Below are 7,842 nucleotides of genomic sequence, written 5' to 3'. Positions count from 1 at the left end.
CCCCCCCCCCCCCCCCCCCCCACCAATGATCCTGCTCTGCTAGTATATAACGTAACAAACCCCCCCCCCCCCCCCCCTCCCTCCCCAATCAGAGTCCCTTTAAGCATGCGAGGATAAAAAATAGATTTCATAAGACCCAATGTGCTAGCTGATATCAAAACAATTTATGTTATCGTCTATTAAGCCCTTCAGTAAAAAAAGTATAGGGACCTAATTAGGTCCCGTTTTGAGGTGGTGGTGGGTGGAATCGATGGATTAGCCAAGCTCTTATCCGCCGAATCCGTAGAGGGTACGACCCTGGCGCTTCAGAGCGTACACCACGTCCATAGCAGTGACGGTCTTCCTCTTGGCGTGTTCCGTGTAGGTTACAGCATCACGGATGACGTTCTCGAGGAACACCTTCAGGACGCCACGGGTCTCTTCGTAGATGAGACCCGAAATACGCTTCACGCCGCCACGACGAGCTAAGCGACGAATAGCGGGCTTGGTGATGCCCTGGATGTTGTCACGTAGCACCTTACGATGACGCTTGGCGCCACCCTTTCCGAGTCCCTTGCCTCCCTTGCCGCGTCCAGTCATGGTGTTGAAGTTGTGTGAATCGAATTGACGAATGCCCGCACGATTTCCCGACTATATCCCATCAAGCGGACGTACTAGTAGCATTGCAACTCCTGCCTGCCCTTACTTTACGCTTGTGGTCGAGTAGACACGGCTTTCTCACAACGCTTTCAAAACTGCAGTTGCCTACTCGTCTGTTTCACGTCCCTGTGAAATGACTTTTGCACAAATCCAAAAAATAGAGCAAAATCAGCGATAATAGTGATTGAGGTGAGCCGCCTGTTGGCTGCAGCCAGAGGAAGGAGGGGAGGGGCAACGGGGTGACGTAGGCGAGTCGAGCAGCCAATGGCGCTCGAGCAAGCGCCTCGAGACGGCGTATATAAGCAAAAATTTTTCGGCGCCGGCCATCACAAACCACAGTTGTTCACCATGGCTCGCACCAAGCAGACTGCTCGCAAGTCCACGGGAGGCAAGGCTCCTCGTAAGCAGCTGGCCACCAAGGCAGCACGCAAGTCTGCTCCTGCCACAGGGGGTGTGAAGAAGCCTCACCGTTACAGGCCCGGAACGGTCGCCCTGCGTGAGATCCGTCGTTACCAGAAGAGCACCGAGTTGCTCATCAGGAAACTTCCCTTCCAGCGTCTGGTGCGCGAGATTGCCCAGGACTTCAAGACCGATCTTCGCTTCCAGTCGTCTGCCGTCATGGCTTTACAGGAGGCATCCGAGGCTTACCTGGTCGGTCTCTTCGAGGACACTAACCTCTGTGCCATCCACGCCAAGCGTGTCACCATCATGCCAAAGGACATTCAGCTTGCTCGCCGTATCCGTGGAGAGCGTGCATAAGCTAAATCGACCACCCTAGTATACACCAAACTCGGCCCTTCTCAGGGCCAAAATATCCTTCTAAGGAGATTTCAGACATTCCTAGCATCAGTCATATGAATTAACCTTCATCTACACATATAATAAATAAATAAATAAATAAACAAATACACTAATTTAGGTGTCATACATACACGTGATATCAATAAATCAAGTCATTTGTAGTACAACCTGTTCTCTTACAAACAAAACGCCGTCGCTTTTCGCTCTTATGCACTGTCAAGGATCACCCACCCCCCCCCCCCCCCCCCAAAATAAAAATTGTCATACTGTACTAGAAATAAAAGCAGCTTGTATAAGTGACATACTGTCCAGTCCTGTTTTATTCTGTTTTCGGTCCTCTGGCTTAATCTGTTAAGTTAGGAGATGACATTTTAAATTAACCGTTTTCTTGACATTTTCAAACCTAAGAGGGTGGCCTGCATAGTAATCCTAATGTGGAACATAACAATGAATCTCTAATCTCTAGAAAAAAAAAAAGATACCGAGTGCTTATATGTGTTGAGAGAGAGAGAGAGAGAGAGAGAGAGAGAGAGAGAGAGAGAGAGAGAGAGAGAGAGAGAGAGAGAGAGAGAGAGAGAGAGAGAGAGAGAGAGAGAGAGAGAGAGAGAGAGAGACACAGACAGACAGACAGACAGACAAGACAGAGACAGACAAGACAGAGACAGACAGACAGACAGACAGACAGAGACTGAGAGAGAGAAACACACACAGACAGTTTCATAAATATTCTCATTTTATAGCTATTTGCTTTCAGTGACAGAGGTTTTTGTTATAATAGTATTGGTGTCTAACACTCACAATCTCTTTAGAAATTAAAGTGTGGCTCCAATGGAGCCGAGTTTGTTGGTTTGAGGCCAAGCCACCACCACAGGGCAGTAAGTAAGCCGTTTACTTGGAGGAGGTGTACTTGGTGACGGCCTTAGTGCCCTCAGAGACGGCGTGCTTGGCCAGTTCTCCGGGCAACAGGAGCCTTACAGCCGTCTGGATCTCCCGACTGGTAATGGTGGAACGCTTGTTGTAGTGGGCCAGGCGAGAAGCCTCGGCGGCGATGCGCTCGAAGATGTCGTTCACGAACGAGTTCATGATCGACATGGCTTTGGAAGAGATACCAGTGTCGGGGTGGACCTGCTTCAGCACTTTGTAGATGTAGATGCTGTAGCTCTCCTTCCTCCTGCGCTTCTTTTTCTTATCGCCCTTGGCAATGGCCTTCTGGGCCTTTCCGGCCTTCTTGGCAGCCTTTCCAGATGCCTTGGGTGGCATGATGATGCTCGTGCTGGCTGGCGTTGCGATACAATAATGAACTTTTGCGCGAGGCGAGCTTTCCTTTTATATCCCGCTCGCGACTCAGCTCAGAGCGGGTCGCGTGGCGGAGCGCGCTGATTGGTCAGTGGCGGGCTCCCTTGATCCTGAGCGGGGTATATAACACGAAGCTCGATCTGCGGGGCGGCATAAAACACCACAAACCCACAACAGCAGCAGCAATGTCAGGACGCGGCAAGGGAGGCAAAGTGAAGGGCAAGTCAAAGTCTCGCTCCAGCAGGGCCGGACTTCAGTTCCCCGTGGGCAGAATTCACCGTCTGCTGCGTAAGGGCAACTACGCCGAACGCGTCGGTGCTGGCGCTCCTGTCTACCTGGCAGCCGTCATGGAATACCTCGCTGCCGAAGTTCTGGAGCTCGCCGGTAATGCCGCACGTGACAACAAGAAGACCCGTATCATCCCACGTCACTTGCAGTTGGCCATCCGCAACGACGAAGAACTCAACAAACTTCTGTCTGGCGTAACCATTGCACAGGGAGGTGTTCTTCCAAACATTCAGGCAGTTCTTTTGCCAAAGAAGACAGAGAAGAAGTAAGCACTTCTGCCACCCACCACGACAAATACCATAACCAGGCTCCATCCGGAGCCACACACACTTTAATAGAGAGATTCAAGTAGACAATCAACTTTCAAACATTAATAATAACATTTATATTGATTTCATTTGGAATGTGTACATAACAAACAAACAAAACAAAATTATAGGGGATATTCAGCATCACTTGGAATATTAACCAATCATATAAATCCAATATATATTTTATATTTTACTTTAAGCGAGGAATTCATATTATATTAATTTTTAATCATACAAATGAACAAAAGCAATTCTTCACTAGACGTAATGAATGAATAAATGATCAAGGTTTTAATGTGTTTCATGAATATATATATATATATATATATATATATATATATATATATATATATATATATATATATATATATATATATATATATATATATATAATATAATATAATATAATATATTATAATACTTGTGAACCAGAATATGTTTGAGCAGCAGCGATCGTGCCTGCCATTGGCCGAAGTGCAACAATTCAAATAATTTAAAGGGCCTGCTCGGGTATATAAGAGAGGCTGGGAGACTGGGGCCGGTGGTGGGTGATGGGTGATGAGTGATGGTGTGGTGTGGTATGGTGTTGTTAAGAGTTGATTTACGGCCAGCCAGCCAGCTGCAGCCAAGGCAGGGCAGGGCAGGGCAAGGCAAGGCAAGGCAAGGCAAGGCAAGGCAAGGCAATAACAGGACAGGACAGGCAAGGCAAGGCAAGGCAAGGCAAGGCAAGCAGGCGGGCGGGCGGGCGGGCGGGCGGGCGGGCAGGCAGGCAGGCAGGCAGCCAGCCAGCCAGCCAGCCAGCCAGCCAGCCAGCCAGCCAGCCAGCCAGCCAGCCAGCCAGCCAGCCAGCCAGGCAGGCAGGCAGGCAGGCAGGCAGGCAGGCAGGCAGGCAGGCAGCCAGCCAGCCAGCCAGCCCAGCCAGCCAGCCAGCCAGCCAGCCACTCCCACTTTGTATTTATATGCATTCAATTTATATTCAAACATTATATATGTTAAGGGCCTAGTTTTAGTGTTTATTTTAAAAATGACAAACATCGAGTCGTTTTACCAGTCCTTTAGCGTTAACGGTGATGCATTTTAAAACTGAACAGAAATCACCTTTTCTGGATATATCAAATATCGAATCCGCTTAATGTGCCTACAATTCAATCATTCAAAAAATACATAATTTACATCATGCCTTTTCATAGAACAGACAATAAGATTTGAGACAATAAGAACTTTACTTTTATAACTAAAGTTGCACAATTATACCAACTCTATGGTGGCTGGGTGGTAAGGTGTGTGGCTGGTATTTTGGAAGTCGCGAGTTCAAACGACCCAATGGGAATAATACTTTTTTTTTTTTGCCATACAATCTTCCTAATACTATTATGTAGGTTTGTGTGTGTGTTTTTTTATTCATTCTTTGGTTTTATAGATGACATACATATTGACTCCTTTTACCGGTCCTTAATTAGGCTCTGGGGAAGCAATGGTGGTGGTGGTGGTGGTGGTGCATTTAAAACTAAACCAAAAATCACCAGTTCTGGACGCGTCAAATATCATATCCGCTTAATGTGTCTACAACCTAATTACTTAAAACTACACTATTTAATTCATTCATATCATGTGCATATTGGTCATTATGCTCATACAACCGACATCAAAATTTATTTTCATTATTAGAATCATACATTTCATCAAGTAATACAGATACAAAGAGATTTTCTTTCTGAGAAGACCGTTAGTATTGGCTTGCAGGCAGGCAGGCAGGCAGGCATTTGAGGGTTATTATTTCGCCTGTTGATTGGGGGGAGGGTTGATGTGTTAGGGGGTTTTCGGTTAGATGTGGTGGTGGTGATTGGTGGTGATTGGTGGTGATTGGTGGTGATTGGTGGTGATTGGTGGTGGTGGTGGTGGTGGTAGTAGGTGGGAGTTGGGGGGGGGGGGGGGGAGGGAAGGGGAGGGGAATGATGGTCTGTGGATTCGTTCTCCGTACCCTTTACATATAAGCAAAAATATGCCTTCTTGTGGGTATAGAAACATTAACACAAATTATATCAGTAACTGATATTGTAGCCTTTTAAACAGAAAAGATTTGTACATACAAATACTTTTTAATTATCATTTATTTGTGGAAATGGCATTTACGTCATTAAATTGATACCTCAGCATCAAGCTTGTGTCCTGCAGCAGTGGTCCAGTGGTAAAGTGTATATAAGTGATGCGTATTCTTGGAGTTGCGAGTTCAAACCCGGATTAAGCTATATATATATACAACATGTTTTGTTTTGGTTGTTTGTTTTTGTATAAAGCCTCACACAATATCTATATTAAGCGAGTTTGTTTTAAACATGACATACATATTAATTCATTTTACCAGGCCTTATTCCACACAACTCCGTGAATTTCCCGTGGAGCCAGCCATTCAAACAAAAACAAACGAAACAAAACAAAACAAAACAAAAAACATTATTGCCAACAGCATTTGGTGTTCCCAGGCGGTCACCCATCCAAGTACTAACCAAACCCAACGTTGCTTAACTTCGCTGATCGGACGAGAAGCGGTGTTCTCAACGTGGTATGGCCGTTGGCATGAGACTGCCTACACATTGTGGCTAATAACCAACTCTTTTAAGTCATCGCGGCAGGATACGGACCTGCTTGTGGTGTCTTAATGGTAATTGTATCCTAACATATTTTTGTCTCCTTGGCATGGATATTTAACATCGTTTATTCAGTCTTGGGTTTATGTTCTTTCGCCATTTACAGACATTTTACATCTACCTACTTCCTCAGCCTGCCCTGCCAATTTCTAATGAATTTGTGGATTTTCTTTTGTAATACAAACATGTGTGTGCTCATCTGCTCTTCAGTTTTTATGATATTTGTCTCATCTGTCCTGCTTTATGATACTTTTACAAAGAACATGAACAAATGCTTCTATTTTAGAGAAGATATGGGATCCAGGTTTCGGAGCCGTAAAACCAACCGTCGTGATTGGTGGACGAGTTGCCAGGTTGCAGCTTCTGTACCGTGCCGGCACATAAATAGGTTCGGCTCAAGCGGCGGCAGCATCATTCCCCCGTGACTGTCTGAGCGTCTCTCATCACCTTGGTTATCTCATCATCATCATGGTAGAAGCAAAGCCTACCAAGAAGGCTGCGGCTGCTGCTGCTGTGGTGGCCACCACCAGGAAACCTCGCGTCCAGGTTGCTCACCCGAAAACTAGTCAAATGGTTCTAGCCGCGGTCGCAGCACTCAAAGACCGTAAGGGCTCGTCTCTACAAGCAATCAAGAAGTACGTTGTTGCCAACAACAAAGTCGAGGCTGCCAAGATCGCCATTTACATCCGAAGATTTCTCAAGAAAGCAGTGGCTGACGGCATTCTTGTTCAGACCAAGGGAAGTGGAGCTAGTGGATCATTCAAGCTGGCCGTAGCAGAGAAGAGGGCCGTTCTAACTCCCAAGAAAGCCACCACAACCAAGAAACCATCTACAGCAGCAAAGAAGGCCGTGGTAACTCCCAAGAAAGCCGCCACAAGCAACAAACCACCTACAGCCTTGAAAAAGAAGCAGCAGCAGCAGCAGCTTGTTGTTGGGAACAAAAAGCCCAAAATAAAGAGAGCTTCAAAATCTCCCAAACCACCCAAGGCAAAGAAAGCTGTCAAGAAAACAACAAAGGCAAAATAAACGACGACATGCAAGCAGCATGAATACACATGACAATAAACATCCAGGCCTCCCCCCTCAGTGGAGGGGCCTCATATGATTCCAAAAAGAGTTTAGTTTTGTAGACAAATAAATCATTACTTTTGGGGTAGATTTACTCTGTATATTATATATATATATATATATATATATATATATATATATATATATATATATATATATATATATATATATATTTATATATACACATGGGTGAGGTGATATGGTACCAAAGTTTTGGGTAAGGTGATTGACATTTACACAAGATAAAACACGAACCAATGGGAATAAAAACATAAGAATGGAAGTAACTGCAGAAGGCCTATTGGCCCATAACACAAGCACTTCCTCTTGATGCTTCTATATTGGTTCGGAGTCTTGAAGCTATAATATATATATATATATATATATATATATATATATATATATATATATATATATATATATATATATATATATATATATATATATATATATATATATATATATATATGCACACAAAACTAAATAGTCTTGTTAGACAAATTGCCCCTATTAGAGGCAAGTTGACTAACAAGCCGAATGACTGCAATTGTTTTGAATTTGAGTTAAATCTAACATAGAAATGTAATCAAACCTAACCTAACCTATGCTAACCCAAGCTAAGCTAACCTAACCTAACCTAAGCTAACCCAAGCTAAGCTAACCTAACCTAACCTAACCTAACCTAACCTAACCTAAGCTAAGCTAACCTAACCTAACCTAACCCAGCAATTCATGATCTTAATATAATACTGTTAATTGGATAAACCAATTTGGAAAGAAATGTCGAAAAA

General features: G+C 44.4%; 1 non-coding gene across 1 annotated transcript; it reads right to left on the bottom strand.

Moving 5' to 3' along the window:
• Positions 1–5,793: 5,793 nt before the first annotated feature.
• Positions 5,794–5,912, bottom strand: LOC138362671 (5S ribosomal RNA). Its single transcript, XR_011227862.1, has one exon. It is a non-coding gene; the product is annotated as a 5S ribosomal RNA (ribosomal RNA).
• Between the last annotated feature and the right edge of the window lie 1,930 nt (positions 5,913–7,842).

The sequence above is a fragment of the Procambarus clarkii genome, unplaced genomic scaffold (genome assembly GCF_040958095.1).
Source record: "Procambarus clarkii isolate CNS0578487 unplaced genomic scaffold, FALCON_Pclarkii_2.0 HiC_scaffold_2324, whole genome shotgun sequence".
NCBI classification, from domain to species: Eukaryota; Metazoa; Arthropoda; class Malacostraca; order Decapoda; family Cambaridae; genus Procambarus; species Procambarus clarkii.
Note: the sequence above shows the minus strand (reverse complement) of the source record. Positions and strands in the feature narration are given on the sequence as shown.